Genomic DNA, 17,786 nt, shown 5'->3' on the forward strand with positions numbered 1-17,786 from the left:
TTGAGCCACATTTGCACGTTTTCACAACAGAAGAGATTCTGAATGCAAAGCTTTCTGTTTCCTGTTTCTATATTGAACATACCCCTTGTAACATCCGCTGCAGAACTCCTTTAGGATTTTAGGACAAAATGACTCTATGTAGCATACTCAACTAGCAAAGCAAAAATCTTAGAGTCATCTGCTTATAATCCAAATTTGCCTGCACTGTAATGCATTGTGGTATGCATATAGAGTTGCTGACTTTGGTTAATTGGAAACTGGAATTACAATTTTGTTATTCTTCTCTTTGTTACCATTTATTTACTGAAATGTGAATGCTTTAAGAACATACAATGCATAATAATACTTATAATTATTCAAACTAAACATTCTCCACCAATTTCAGAAAAGTAAGATGTAATTCATCTTAGTACATTTTTCTCAAATAAATTATCCAAAACATATTAAAATATCTCAATTGTGAATTAAGCTAAGTCAATCTTGGCCTCGATTGGTCATATATTTTTGGACTAACCTACATTAAATCCATTTTGGGAGATGATATTTATTTACAATACCTATCAGATAAGTGTTAGATTTACAATAATTCCTAAGCGTTTAACAGCACTGTTCAGAGCAACATCAAATGGGATTAGACCATCTGGCCAAAAAATAATAGTTACCTGCTATATTACATTGTTATTACACTAGCCAATTTTGCCTACCTGGAAGAATAATAATGCACCTTATATAATTTTATGGTAAAACATCATGTTAACATTTATGACTATGATTTGTGTTGAAAATTATTTTCTGAATTTTACAAAAAAAATGATCAGTGTTATTGTAAAATAAATCTGCTCAGCTGCTGCTTACATTTCTATTCAACCTCTCGTGTGTTAATTAATGTGTGAAACGATAACGTCATAGGCAGGTTTGGATTAAAATGCTCTCCACACTTGGTAAGTCTTAGAATCTAAGTGATGATTGTGATTAAACTATTGCATTGATTTATTTTTGATTGTATTCTGTATATGCAGTATAGCTGTAATTATTATTGTAACATCCGTTTCTTCCACTCCCAGCTGCATAGCCCAAATACACATGATGAAAACAGAACCTTTGTGTGAAATAACAACAACTTACCATTCTCGTTAAACAAGACTTAACATAAATGATTAAAATTAGCCCTAAACTTGGACAAGCATTTCACATTATAGCAAGATACTGCACCAGAAATCACTACAGAAAAGTTGGTGAAAAATGGGTGGGAGGCTGCAAACCTCTGCTAGGAAAGGCCGTACTGGATTATCTAACAATGTTTTGCCCTAATCTGACTATCCAAATGTTTTTTGTTTTTTTTTGCAATATTGTGTCAGTGCAAAGTATATTTAAATGTAAAGTAAAATACAGTTAAAAAAAGGACCTAATATACTGTACATATGCATACGTCTATGTACTGTGAATGGTGTTGTTATGTTCAGCACACAATTTTTTGTGTAACTGTAACTTGGTGAATTTTTAACAGTTTTTAACAGCATGTTGACATTGTCTTGATCTTGATCTTTATAAGAAACATAAATTGAATATTGGAGCAAGATTTAAATTTAAATCCTGAATTTCTGTACATTTCATACAGGGTACATACAATAGATATGCCTTTGATATCACAGAGATATGTAAGTGGATGTGCCTATGGTATCCTGGATAATGGACTATTTGTCAGGCAGACTGCAGTTTGTGAGACTCAAGGACTGTGTCTCTGATGTGGATGTGAGCAACACTGGAGCTCCACAAGGAACACTCCTATCTCCTGTTCTCTCTGCTCTGTGCACCTCAGACTGTAAATATAACATCAGATCATGTCACTGGCAGAATTTCTCAGATGATTTAGAACTTATGGGTTGTATTTAAAAGGAAGATAGATGAAACAGAGTGTAGGAGTCAGGTCGAAAACCTTGTTTCTTGATGAGAAGAGAATTTTCTGCATCTTAACATCAGCAAAACCAAGGAACTGGTTATTGTCTTCCGCAATACCAAGGGGTCTCTATGTCTGGTCACTGTTCAGGGAGTGGATGTAGAGGTGGTCCAGTCCTACAAGTACTTGGGTGTTCACATTAATGACCAGTTTGTACCAGTCTCGGTACAAAGAGATGCTAATAAGAAAGGGCAGAGCAGGTTCTTTTTCCTAAGCATATTCTTTCCATTAATGTGGGAGGTGACATCCTTTTGTGATGGCCAGTGCAATTTTCTACACAGTGGTGTGCTGTGCTGGTAACGTCACTTCAAGAGAGGCCCACCGAATCAACAGACTCATTTAATGGGAAAGCTCAGTTATAGGATGCACTCTGGACCCCCCAAGAGGTAGTAACAAAGGAGAGTGTTAAAACAAAACTGTGCCATCGGCTAGAGTGCCATTATGAACAATGCTACACATCCTCTTGCTGACACACTAACATTGAGTACTTTCAGCCAAAGAAATATTCAGTAGAAGTGTGTCAAAAAACGCTACTGGCGACATGCATAATGCCTTACTGTGACTGTGAATGCCAAGTCAGAAGTTTTCTTTCTTTTTAATTTTCATGCTCTATCTATCTATCTATCTATCTATCTATCTATCTATCTATCTATCTATCTATCTATCTATCTATCTATCTATCTATCTATCTATCTATCTAACTGTCTGTCTGTCTGTCTATATTATATACACATTACATACTGTATTGTATGTCTTAAATGAATAATGCATTTCCATTTTTCAAAATATCCCTGTAAAAGTGTGTTCACATTTTACTTACAAAGGTCTGTTTTTTTTCATAATAAAATTATAAAAAAAAGTATACTATATACACATAAATCAATTTTATAAACTAATTTGCCATTAAACAAGACCACAGTATAGATGCATTGCACTGCAAGATCTGCATTAGTGGAGATGTAACTATTGATTACTATTCTCCGGCAGTTTTCAAGTTACTTATTTGTCGAAGGTGTATACCGTTGGATAATATACTTTTCTCTGAGAAACTTTACTTTTACAGGTGTGTGGAGCATATAAATGGTTTGTTTTTCTTTTTTACATGAATGATTCTCACAGCATTTGCCACTGTCCAGTTGTGGTTACTTATCACTCCAATGTACTTTTTCCAAGAAAACATGAAATTAAAATGTTTTTTGGCTACCACTACAAAGTATGTGGGGTAAGTAACATATGAAAATATCATTTACTATGTTAATGACATAAACATAATTCAACTCTTATCCTTATGGAATTAATTTGTTTACTATTATATCTGATATCAAGGCTTTCTGGAGATTTGCTTTCATCTCCAGCTTAGGCGTTGAATCCTTAAAATGGTACAGAAAGTGAACACATCATAAGCTTGAAATATAATTTGAGTTATTTTTGGAAACCCATCTTTCATTAACACATTTTCCAACACCACGGAAATTACAATGCATTTTATTCAAAGTGTGGCAAACAATTCACACACTGCTTTAGACCCTTCTTAGTTTGCATCATTGGAAATCACTGGCAAAATTCTCTGTGGCACCAAAGAATTTGCTTTGCCGGCATGTGTCTTATCTTCTGCTTTAATGGCCTCAAAAACAACAAAAAAACTCTAGCTTTCCAGACAGGAGTTTAACACTTTGACTACAAGAGATGCCAAATAAATACTACTTAAATTATGTCTTTCATATTATGAACCTGATGAAAAAGCAAATATATAAGACAAGTTTTCCAAAAGTATTTTTTTGTAATTTTAAAGATTTGGAAAAGGCAACTGAATGAATAGTACAGATTCCTGTTGAAGTTGTTAATTATATTTTCCTTCAGGCTTGCCTTTCCTCTTGTGTAAAAAGTAACCTATTATTTGGCCAATTATGTATGCTTTGAGAGCTTCACACAGAGTTGTAGCAGAGATCTCCTGTGTAGAGCTGATTTGAATTAAACGTCAATCTGTGATGATACATCTTTTTTCTTCTTATTTCTTTGACTTTCTAACTGATCATATTGACATATACTGTTTTCCTTGCTGGGGAAGGGTGATATGATTGATATTTTTTAACAGTATAGGCTAGCAGTTTAATGACATTGAAATCAGAAAAGCAAAAGGAGAAAAATATTCAGTAATGTTTTGGTAAAAATGTATATATGTATATCTAGACATTTTAATGGAATGCTACACATAAAAAATGATATTTTTATATGTTACTTACCCCACATACTTTGTAGTGGTGGCCAAAAAACATTTTAATTTCATGTTTTCTTGGAAAAAGTACATTGGAGTAATAAGTAACCACAACTGGACTGTGGCAAATGCTGTGAAAATCACCCATGTAAAAAAGAAAAACAAATCTCATGTTACTCATGCTGCATAATCCACAAAACTTTTATACAGTCGCCAGCTCAAATTGTGCTAAACAAATGCATTTTTGTAAACATGTTGTTAAATAGTTACTTTCCAAATGATCAACCTGAATGTAAATAGTAAACCCAAAAAGTTTTTAACTTGAAGATGTGCCTCTCCCTGACATTCATTGGTCAAGAAAGCTGTTTTCAATTCAGCAACCAGGTTTTGTTGTCTGTTTACACTTACAACAACAGTAAGAAAAACAGACACTGATGCAGCAGTTGAACAGCCATGTGATTTCTATAATGCAGAAGATATACTGATAAATTTCCAACAACAACACATGTACAATCACAACAAGGTGCAGCCACACCACAGATTTTATAAAACTTTGCTGCAACTAAAAAATGAAGGTTTAGATGCAGTATCTACACTTCCAAGGCCAGAAGTTCTCCCTTAGCTAACACTGTAGAGAGGCTTCTGGGAGCCATTGTTATGCAGACATCACAGGTTTGCAGCTAACTACCAGCAGTTTGCCACAGTGCAGATCTGCAAACCTAGGTGGCTCATGGTGTGAGTCCACATCAATACAATTTTTCCATCTATACACCATGTGCATTTAATGGCACCAAACCCACAAGAAACAGTTATTTAGTTTTCTTCACTTCAGATTAACTAGCACAAAATCCCTTGGAGGGAATTAGCACTTTAAATGTTTATTTCAATGCCAACATTATTTGCAAAAGAGCCAAGACTACCCTGTGTGTAAAGTCTTATAATGTGTTAGGATACTGTTCAATGAAGAAAACACTATTTTCTAAGTTGCCTGCTGCAAGTAAATAGATTTTTTCCATTAATGTAAGAAGGACATCAAACATTCCATTCCTGGGGGACTCTTATGAATGTCAGTTCTCTTGTTTTCTACCCTGGTGTCAAAGAATTTTGTGCACCCTCATGTACTATATAGATATCTCATCATAATTTTTGCCAGTGTTTCATTATCGTAAAGACCAGAAGTAGCATGTGGGTATATATATATATATATTTATAGTGGCCTGCAGAGGGTGGACCAGCTCCCCAAATCTAACACAGACAGACGGAGACAAGTCCAGCACAACACACAGGATTTATTCAGTGTGAAACGCTTTCTTAGGAGGCATTTCCCACATCACAGTACAAAGCACAAGAGCACTAATGTACAACACAGTGTGCCTTCTCTCTCCCTCTCTCTCTCTTTCTTTTTCTTGCCAGCTCCACTCCTCCTCCAGCAAGCTTTGTTCTCAACCTCCCGACTCTGGATCCTGGAACGAAGGTAGCAGGCTTCTTTTATGCTGCACCCGGCAGTACTTCCAGTGGCCTGTTAGTGTGGTTTGGAAGCACTTCTGGGTGAGGCTAAAGCCTGATGAAATAGTGCTCTGCAACACCTGCAGCACTCCCTGGTGGCATTCCCGGAACCCAGCAAGGTTCAGCCACCAAACTCCGACTCCCAGCATGCCCTGTGGGAAACCGTGGTGCCGCTGCAACCCGGGGTACTGCCATATAGCAATCCATGGGAGATAATGTCCTATGCCTGCCCTGTTTACCGGTCCTTACCTTCCTGCCACCTGGGCCTTTAGCCAGCTGGGATGTCTCAATCATGGAAGGACCAGGGGAGACAGCTTATTCCGGTCACTATCTCCCCGGAACACTACAGGACTGTCCCTCTGGCTTGCAGAGGGGCCATGGGTTTGGAGCATGGAAACTCAACCCTGCTGGGGCCCATGGTCTCCACCAGGGGGCACCTAGACCTTTCCCAAGCCCTATTTAGCAGCACTTCTACCACCTTCGCTCCTTCCGGGTGTCCTATAGAGGAAGCCAGCAACCACTACTCAGAGAGCCACAGTCAGGAGGTGGTGGATGAAGCTTGACGGGAGAGGAGTGGAGGCGGAGAAAGAGAAGAAAAGGACTGGGCGTTGGTGCTGTTTATTGGTGTTGTTCTGCTGTGGGCAGCAAGAAAAGCATGTCCCACGTGAATAAACATGTGCTGTGTGGCAAACTTGTATCTCTGCCAGTCAGTGTTGAGGTTGGGGTGGTTTCCACCTGGTTTCCACTATATTTATATAAAAGGCAAAGTTAAATTACTCAATCATAAAAAAAAAAAACGCTATTTCCCATTTAGTTAAAACGCTGAAATTTCGCAGTATTGTACATCTAGGCTAGTAGGCATCCACAAAGAAAGGAATTTTTGATATATTAATATTTATGGGTAAAAAAACAGAAAAATTAAATAAACCAAATCTCAAAAATGCCTTGGTGGACTTTGGACTTTGATTGGAATTTGGTGATGTTATAGAAAAAGAAAAGGAGTTTTTATATTTGTATACCTGGTGAACTGAGATCCCAAATTACAATAATGGATATTTAAAATTTATTTTGAATTTACATTTATAAATACTGTAAAAATAGTTAGTCCTGAAGTTTATTTAACAGTTGAGCTACTGCATTCCTTGGCTGCTCCTTCACTCACCCCCAAAAGCTTTGTCCCAATGCGTGCACACACACGTCGCCGGTCTCGCCTCACCCTGCTCACCTGGGGTCTCCCTAGCTCTATTAAGCACATCTGAGGCTTGCCAGTGGCCAAACACCCAGGATTGTCTTTAGGAGTGGTGGTCCAGAGTTGAAGTGCTTTTTAAGTACTGTGTCTGTGTGCTCCCCTTAGTAGCATATATGTGTCTTATGGCTGGCTTCTCCTCATATTCTCACCCCACCTGAGGATCATGTTTCTCTCAGGCCTGGACCTATGGACACTACACTACTATGTTGTCTTGGTGATATTTTAATCTGTTGAGATTATTGGAAGAAGTCAAATATACAGTACAACCACATTACATTGTGAGCAGAGATTAGTCACAGGATATTAAAATCAATTAATGAAATAAAAATCTGCATGATTTTATAATGCCAGATTTTAATAAGGAGATGTTACATTACTGTTTATTCAGATTGAAAGTGAAAGTAAATCTTTCCTGGGTCATTGAAATGGCTCTGTGTTCAATGAAATATCACCATTCACCTCAGAATTTCATGTGCACCTTACTGATTAGTTCTTGGTGTGAGCCAAGTAAGCTAAAATCTATGCCATATATAAAGATTGCTTTTAAAAAGCTGCTAATAGCACTGGTTACAAAATATGAGTTGCATGGCTGCCAAACCAGTACAAGTACAGACAGAAAAAGAAGAGATGCACCATCTTTTGGAATGACAAATGTAATGCATGTGTCTTGGTTATTCCATTTTGGTATGGGAATCATAAAAGTGGTGTTAATGTTCGTGATGTGTCATCTGTTGCAATGACAAATGCAATGCATTTTATTACTAAAAATGTTTATGATTCACCAATTGTTGGAATGACAGAGATGCAGCAACCGGACGAACACACAAATACACAGACACTTATCCTTTGATTAGGATGGATATGCAGATATATTATGATCAGTGAAATCTTTGCTTATGTAGAACAGTTAGATATAAGCAGCAATGTTTACTGACTGGCAGACACAGAAGCAATACATGCAATGGAAATTCAAATATAAGTAGAGGACATATAGAACCAAAATGGGTGGAAAAACATGCTACTGGAGCTGTTTTTTTCTTTTCAAACACAGTTATTCATTGAATTGTTATTATTTATTACCATATTGTTATATACAGTATATACTAGGGGGTTCCCCTGCTCGCTTCGCTTCACACGCACTCTCTCTCTCGCGCGAGCGAGAGAAAGAAAAACTTTTGTCATGCAACAAAAACAGAAGGGCATTTTGCAGAAAATGTGCCCTAAATGCTTCCTATACAATCACAATGCGTGTCGTACACGGGGCAAAAATTTTTTTTGCAATTTTCTTTGTAAAAATTAGGGTGCACGTCTTACACAAAGGCGCGTGGTACACAAGTAAATACAGTAGTTTTTTTTTACCTCCTCTTTGCTCAATCAGCTGCTGGCTTGCTTCTGCTGCTGCCGTGCCACGTGATCTGCATCTCGCGCAGCGCTTCAAACATTTAAAAGCCTGTACAGCAGCTGTCCTACTCTTTGTCTTTTATTTCAGGCCCCGGGTGTTGTTAAATCTGTTGGCACAAAGTCTCGTCTAGCGGGATGTGAGTTCTTGATATTTTTTAGTTTATAATTGAAAAACGGAATTAGAATCTGAAAATCTAACAACATCACATTAAAGTTCGATAAATTCTTTAAAGAATGATACCAAACATATATATGTAGGTTTTAAAATAAGCCTGATTTAAAGCGTGACAAAAAACGTGACATAAAAACGTTGCATAAAATCGTTGCACAAAATCATTGAACTTTTAGGCTTAGGATTTTAAATATATATAGAGTAGATATATAATATATATAATGACAATATCAATTTAAATCCATTTCATCCAGCCCTATAATAATGTTAATAATATATGCTTGAATTTCACAATTTTCCATAATAAGTACCCATTTCAATTCAAACTAATTCCCTTTCCTGTAAAATTTTGTTGTGCAATAACAATCAACAAAAGCCCAGTCATTAAGAAAAGCAGAAAAAAGCAGAACTTGATCTAATGAAGGAATGTTTTAATCGTACAACTATATATAGCATGTTCAAGAGTAAGCAACTCCAGTGACCAAATAATATTATTATTACTTATTATTTGACTAATGGCTTTATCAAAGGCAACTTACAACATTTGAGGTACAATTGGTTACATTTAGTTTGTTTTTCCAGTTGGAGCAAAGGTAGGTAAAGTGACTTGCTCATAGTCACACAGTGTCAGTAGCAGAATATGAACCAATAGTCTCAGAGTCCTAAGTCTACAGCCTTAACCACTACACCACACTACCTGCCAATACTGTAGTAATAGTCCTTAAATGTACAAATATAGCATCCACTAAAGCACTCTGTTAGTTACATAGTACTTCTGATACACCAAATTAACCAATGGCACTATAACAGACACCCATTGTCTTAACAAAGTTTCCTGGGTGAAGCCAGGTAACACAACTAGTGTTTATGTAAAGTTTACTTATCATGCGTGAAAAAAATAGTGCTTCAGCATACTATGAAGCAGATCAGGTAGATGCATTTTTCCTCACGGTTTTAAGAAACATTACTTTTATTGGAAATTATTTGATTTTCAGTCTTAGAGTATGCCTGAGCTTAATGCTAGGACAAAAATTGAAATGTTTAAAATGTTAACAACATTTTAAATATTTAATTTAGATCAAATATACCCAAAAAAATGAAAAAAAAAGAATATTTTAAAGTTTTTATTAACATGCAATAATTTATTTTATCTTATTCTACAATAAGCCCTTCCTGTAGATTTTTTTAACATGAGAAAACAATTATTGCAGTTTACTTCCAGGTAATTTATATGGGGTTCATGCACAAAGATTTATTCTAAGTATACCCACTCTGTTAATTTGTTAATTTATTTACTTTTCTCCTTGATTTGGATCTATGATAGCTGTACTTACAAGTAGAAAAATGGCTCAGTCATACAGTATAGTATGACTATATGCATTGATACATATCACATATCATTTTATAAATTATTAGCCAACCCGCGGCGTACCATATGCCTCATAATCAGGCCGCTTTTTTAATGATTTTTAAGCACAGGGAGAAAATTAACATTTGAAAAATCGGAAATGTAATAAATCACCAAGAAAAGTAACATTTCATGTGCCCACCCCCAACTCGTCACCTGAGTCATTTTCCTCTTTGCACAGTCCATATGCACGTGTGAGTCACGTAGACTTTTGATTGTTGTTTGCGGTTTTGGCTGCTTTTCTATATATAATCCACCAAGTCACCACCATGGTAGTACCGAAGGGGGGCGTACAAAGGGCAGGGACATAATCAGTGTGAGCGTATGAGCCGCTAGCCATGTTTTTGAAAGTTTGGCCCTGTGCCTTATTAATTGTCATCGCAAAGGCAAGTCTAACAGGAAATTGTCTTTGTCTTAAAGTAAAAGGCAAATTATCCGCGACAAACTGTTTTACACGCTGCATACCAACTTGCGGCGTAGTATACGCAGCATAATCACGCTGCTTTTTTAATGTTTTTTAAGCAGAGGGAAAAAAAACGAACATTTGCAAAATCCGTAACGCTGCTTTCAGTAAGTACAATGCACACACGTTTAATTTGTCAGCCACTTTTTGCCAGCCGTCTTTTCTGGTTTGAGCCGCTTTTACAGTGTTACCGCTTGTGTATATTAAATCTTGAAATCCTTCGAGTAACTAATTAACTAAAACCCACCCACCCAGCTTGTGTGAAAAAAATGCGCCCGTTCTTTCATCATTTTGTTGCAGCCTATCAAAGACTTGCTGATCATGTTTTGTAGACTCAATATATATTGGCTTTTAACTCAGTGCGAGGGCGCGCATTCATCTCGGATTATTACATCCTGCTAGACTAATCTGCTACACGGCTGTGTTTGAAAAACCGACTTATCCCGGATGAGTTTCACCGGCATTAATGATTAGGAATCTGGTTGGAACAAAACCCTGCAGCCACAGGGGTTCACCAGGACCGTGTTTGGCAAACACTGCTGAACAGAGACGAAACCGACTCAGGTGAGGAGTGGGGGCGGGCAAAGTGGTTGCAGCTATTGATTATTCAGTGTTATTTGCCTGGGTGTCTGATCTGCGTTGACTGACATGGCTGTTTTCTGCGTATCCCATGGTTGTCTTCCGGCAGTGTGAATGCCTCGAGAGACACGGCGTCCTTGTGTGGTGAGTTGTTGCAGTTTGTGACCACGTCGCCGACATTATCCCAATGTTGGCAAACAAAGACAACAGCCATGTTGCGAAGTTTGAGAGCAACAGTTTCGTCAATGACATTTTTACATCCAGCTAGTCTGTTAGACTAATGTGCTACACGTCTGCGTTTGAAAAACCGACTTATCCCGGATGAGTTTTACCGGCATTAATGATTAGGAATCTGGTTGGAACAAAACCCTGCATCCACAGGGGTTCACCAGGACCGAGTTTGGGAAACACTGCTGAACACAGACAAAACCGACTCAGGTAAGGAGTTGGGGCGGGCAAAGTGGTTGCAGCTATTGATTATTCAGTGTTGTTTGCCTGGGTGTCTGATCTGCTCAACAGGATCATAAATAAAAGGAAAACAATGTGAAGGCAATGTCACAGGTGATCCTGTGGTATAGCGGGTCCACAGCTCCCCTTCAAAAGCCCATTTTTAAATAAATAATCATCACACTCACAGTGTAGCGAGGGGCGTGGAAGTGTGGCCGAAACGGTTTCCGGGTAGACTCGTGCTGCGGGCATTTCTCCACTGTGCAGTGTGTGAGCGAGTGAGGAGAGAGACAGAAAGCCGGTACGTTAGAGTGAGCGAGAGCAGGCTCGAAGGCAATGTGTTCCTGTGGTATAGCGGGTCCACAGCTCCCCTTCAAAAGGCCAGAGAGAGCGTCTCAACTGTTGCAGGGCCTGAAGCTGGTGAGACGCTAATGAAAAAGAGGCACAGGGCTTATTGGTTTTTAAAGACTGCTTCCTTCATTGTGTTTTAACTTCAGTTTTAAAGGATTGCGCGGCTCTCTCTTGCGCTGCCTGTGTGTGCCTCTGTCTCTCTGTGGCGCTGCCTCTGTGTGTGTGCGTGGCTGTCTCTCGCGCGCTGCCTGTGTGTGCCTCTGTCTCTCTCTGGCGCTGCCTCTGTGTGTGTGCGCGGCTCTCTCTCTCGTGCTGCATATGTGTGTCTCTGTCTCTCTCTGGCGCTGCCTGTGTGTGAGCGGCTCTCTCTCTCGCGCTGCCTGTGTGTGCCTCTGTCTCTCTCTGGCACTGCCTCTGTGTGTGCCTCTGTCTCTCTGGCACTGCCTCTGTGTGTGCCTCTGTCTCTCTGGCGCTGCCTGTGTGTGCGCGGCTCTCACTCTCGCGCTGCCTGTGTGTGCCTCTTTCTCTCTCTGGTGCTGCCTCTGTGTGAACCAAGGTTCCACTAAGGTTGACTAATGAAAAGTCAATGTGGCTCAGAGGTCCATGGCACAGACAAACAGAAATGACGGCATGTTTTCCGAGGCGTCGCGTCCGAGTTGGTGGGCGTGGCTCTGTGATTTTTTTCGTCATATCCAATGGTCTAAGAGTTGGTGGCCGTGGCTCCTTCCTGCGTGCACCATTGGCGTCTTACTTGTTGACGGTTTATTGACTCCACGCACCTTCCGGCGTGCTTTCCATGGGTGGCTACTTGTCTCCCAGCTTAGTGAATTATATATATAGATTCCCAGCACGTTCATTACTATTAAATAAAAGTGGATGATGATAACCATTTAGAACCTTTTAGTTTCACACTCTCTATACTTAGATTGAAATCCAGAATCCAATGAACTAAAGAAAGTCACAAGATATGCATATTTATAGAAAACATATAGGAAGAGACAGCCTAGATCGTGAAACATAACACTCAACGTTATCACCAAAATAAATTAGATAAAGTGCTTCAAGGTTTCATTTAAAAATAGCTTACCTACACTCTAAATAGAATAAAAAAGTTTAACTTTTATTTTATATTAAATTATTAACATATTATAAATGCCCAGATTAAATAAAAGTATAATTGTGAATGTGAATTTCCCCTTGGGATTAATAAAGTATCTATCTATCTATCTATCTATCTATCTATCTATCTATCTATCTATCTATCTATCTATCTATCTATCTATCTATCTATCTATCTATCTATCTATCTATCTATAAATTTAAGTGCAGAAGCACCTAATGTTATATTCCTGCTTAGCAACTGAACAGAAAATACAAAAACATATTTATTTCTCTTATGTCTGCTAAACAGCTTATGTTTATTTTTAACAGATTTATCAAAAATAAGCAACAGTGCAATGGTTAAATATTTGATAAGATGACTGATTTAAACACACAAAACAAACATTGGCACAAAACAGTAAAAATGTTCTCAAAGATTCATAGAAATTATTGTGCAAAATGCACAGGTACAGATGAAATAAGTCATTTTAAATCTGAGAAAACTAAATTACAAAATTAAGGAATCTGGAAATTAAAAATCAGAAGGCCTGCTTCTAGGTCTTCTTTTAGAGTGTTCCTTAATGGCCAACAAGAACATGTGACCATGTCCAAGACATCAGAACTTGGTGGCAATCTTGGATCCCTGGAATCAATGGGAATTTACCAGATAGAAAAACAAAAGTAAAATTAATGATAACAAATATTGACAAAACAATGTAAAACAGTGCAAAGATACTGGCTAAAGTGAAACATCGGCCATGTAGAAAATTAGAGATTGCAGCCATAAAAGATGAGGATTGCAAAAATCACATAACATAGCTGATTCTCATTGCCTGAGAGAAGGATTGAAGCCACTATGAACTGGGATTGGCTGGCTGTACAGTCTTTTAAAATATATTGGGTTTTTTTTTGTGTTTAATATATTTTTCCTGTTTATGTGTAATCCTTCTTTTGTGCATTTGGTAAGCAACTAGTAAAGGAAATGGGAACTTGGACTGGAAGATAGTTGAACTCTAAAATAGTACATCAGTAATAAAACATTACCACGACTCATATTGATATTATTGGTGTCACATCAATGACAATCCTCATCAATAACAGGTTGGCCTGGTTTTGCAAAACAGAGGAACCATGTAAGATTGAGTAGAACAGGACATGTCTTAGGAGACTGCATTCCTTTGTGGATTGTGGCACTGACCACATCTTCTAAAACTGTGTGATTGCCAATGCATTTTTCTACGCTGTAGTGTGCTGGACTGGTAACATCACTTCAAGAGAGGCTCACCAAATCTACATGCACATTAAAAGCTAATTAGACAGGCAGTGTGGCATAGTGGTTAAAGCTTTGGACTTCAAACCCTGAGGTTGTGGGTTCGTGCGCTCCTTTCCGGTCTAGTTTTTTCCATCACTGATCACAGATCACTGAGGAACAAAATAGATTAACTTAATCTTCTCACAACAAGTAAGGGTTACTTTCTCTCTTCAGTGTATTGCTTTGTGGAGACATGGAATAATGCATCAGTTCCCGACTCTGCATTAAAACTGCCAGGGTTCTGCTTTACAGAGCAGAGTTGATGATGATTGCAACAAGTCAAACGGCGGTCGAGTCTGCTTTTACATTAATAACAATTGGTGTACTGACATTTCCATATTATCGAAGCACTGCTCCAGTAATTTGCTATTATCTGTAAGTCATTCTATTCACCCCAAGAATTTCCTTCAATAATTCTCGGAGTTTTACATCCTGCCTGATGCAAACATGAATGAAGCGCAGCAGCAGTTGGCAGATTACATCTGTAGTTTGGCAAACAGTCATGCAAACTCTCCGATTATAGTGATGGGTGACTTTAATAATGCAAACCTAACCATTGAGTTTCCCAGATACAAACACTTAAGTGCCCCACCAGGGACGGGAAGACTTTGGATCACTGCTATAGCGCTATATAGGATGCATACCAGGCTTTACCTTGCGTGCTGCTGGGTAATTCTGACCACGTCATGCTACAGTTACTACCCACTTACTGTATAAACAAAGGCTAAAACTAGCTATACCTGTAAAGAAATCTATTTGTTCATGGAATGATGAGTTAGTTGAAGCATTACAAGACTGTCTGGTCTGTACAGATAGGGACATTTTTAAAAATGCTTGTGAAAACATTCATGAGCTGACTGACACTGTTACATCTTATATAAACTACTGTGAAGAGGTTTGCATTCCCAGCAAATCTATTGTGATTTATAACAATGGAAAGCCTTGGTTCACCAAAGATCTAAGGAATCTCTGTCAGGTGAAAGAAAGAGCCCATAAAACTGGTAATAAAGATGCTACATACTGGCCAGGAATAGGCTAAACAGTGCAATCAGATATGCTAAATGGAAACATAAAAATAAACTGGAGGTTCAAACAATAGCTCCTCTGGAGAAGCCTCCAATCTGTTACTAATTACAAAAAAGACATCTCCCAATGCTCAGTCAGATTCATTCATCCATGAGAAATTTAACAAGTTTTATGGCATATTTGAACAACAAGATGCTGAGTACTTATATCCCCTCTGCTCCTTCAGCTCTGAAGTGGTTTTAACACCAGCCACTTCTTCACAAAATCCTCTCCCCTCTTCTTCTTTTTCCATCAAGTATCTGTTTGCAATACAAAACTACAAAAAGTCAACCAGACCTGATTCTGTATCGCCTTCCACAGTCAAACCCTGTGCCAGGCAGCTTGCTCCTCTTTTCACAGACATCTTTAACCAGTCTCTTAAATAGTGTACTGTATCAGATTGCTTTAATTCTTCTGTTATTGTTTCTGTCCCTAAAAGTGATAAAATAAGCTGCCTTGATGATTACAGGCCTATTACTCTTACATCAGTTTTAAAAAAAAATATTTGAATGGCTTGTTCTAACCCATCTGAAGTCTGTTACTGCTACTGATCTCGACCCTCTTCCGTTTGTGTATTGAGCAAATAGATCTGTGGATGATGCCATTATCATGGGCATTCACTTTGTGCTGGAGCATCAGGAACTTATATCAGAATACTGTTGACTTCAGTTCAGCTTTTAACACCATCTGTCCCTGAGCTGTTGTTAACTAAACTTCTACAGACTGATCTGAATCCTTCCATCAGTAAATGGATTTATAGATTTTTGATAAACCGGAAACAATATGTTCGTGTGGGCTCCCACCTCTCAGACTGTCTCCATATCAGCACAGGTACCCCTCAAGCATGTGTACTTCCCCCCTATTTTATTTGTTGTACACCAATGATTGCAGGTCCAATGATCCTTCAGTTAAAATCATTATGTTTGCTGATGACACCACCCTTATTAGTCTAATTACTAATGGCAGCAAAACACCTTATACAAAAGAGATGTCTCAATACCACCAAGACAGTGTAAGTATAAGTATTTAACTTTTATTTGGGACCCCAAGAGCTCTGCAGCATCCTTGAGAAGGCCTTGTTCTTTTACTAAATCATTTACTACATCATGAGTGAATGGCTGTGGCTCATTTCTTGAATATGTTGTGACAAATTCTTCATTGGCACCTAAAGTACTTTCTCCCATCTACAGAGTTTCAAGGCTGTCAGGAGTACTAGGGTGTTGTACCGTGTTAGCCATTATGAATGTAGAGAAAAGCCAAGCAAAATGACACCTTTTATTGGCTAACTAAAAAGATTACAATATGCAAGCTTTCGAGGCAACTCAGGCCCCTTCTTCAGGCAAGATGTAATCTTGCTGTCAGGTAGAGCTGGGAGTGGAAAATCAGGTCCATATGGTACAGGTCTTATTGCTGATGGAAGATTAGAATAATTTCTTTCTTATTGTTTTTGTAATATCCTTAAACTTTGCAGAAAAAGAAATAACAACCTCCGGATGGAGCTCCAACCTAACCTTGTGACTGCTGTACAGAACGTTATCAGACGTTATTTGTACGTTTATTTTGTGGAACTTCTTAGTTATTAATAAGGGAAACCTGGCCGGCACCCCAACGTTTCTTTGGGATGCGTTTCATCAATCGACAAAAATCTCAGAGAAAAAAAACCAACAAATATACAGTATTATCAGTTTACTCTAGTTTACATATCCATTATAAGCAGCTATTCACTGTCTTTGTGAGCCCTTTTAATATAATATAAAATGAACTAATTGAAAATGAACATATATCAGGTGTCTTCTTGGGATTAATATTTGTTTATTTTTGACAGTAGCATAATTAATAAAATGTTTATAGAATGTGAATGGCTCATTCACAATAGATAGATAGATAGATAGATAGATAGATAGATAGATAGATAGATAGATAGATAGATAGATAGATAGATACTTTATTAATCCCCAAGGGGAAATTCACATACTCCAGCAGCAGCATACTGATAAAAACAGTATTAATTAAAGAGCAATAAAAACGCAGTGCAAGTTAAAAAAAAAAGATAGAATCCTACCCTAAAGTTTGACCACACACATTAGCTTCCAACAAGTTGTTAAAATGTCAGTTTTATGTTGTATTGGAAGAATTAAATTTTTCTTTTCAAATATAATAAATAGCTTTGAAAGAGTTAACAATATGCAAAATGCATCTAATATTTTAACAGTAAAACCTTATAACTGTGTTGTTTTTGGCATGACATTTCCACCAAATTTTTTTTTTTCCTTTATGTGTACAGACTTCACTGACTTATCTGACTACTGATATCTGTCCCTCTTTTGTTAATTTGCAACTTTGCACACTGTTCACAGCACAAAAAAATCAATCAAATAATGGGATGCTGGTACTTGGTGTGTATCGATTGGCATCGGATCATTGTGATAACCTCTAATATTGTCATCATCTGACAAAATACTGCAATATAGATTTAAATGTCAATTAAACTTGAGAGCCTTACAACCATCTGTTGCCCGTAAAATCTGCTAGTGATGAACTACATAAATTGAAACACTAA

Source organism: Erpetoichthys calabaricus, chromosome 3, assembly GCF_900747795.2.
Source record: "Erpetoichthys calabaricus chromosome 3, fErpCal1.3, whole genome shotgun sequence".
NCBI lineage: Eukaryota > Metazoa > Chordata > Cladistia > Polypteriformes > Polypteridae > Erpetoichthys > Erpetoichthys calabaricus.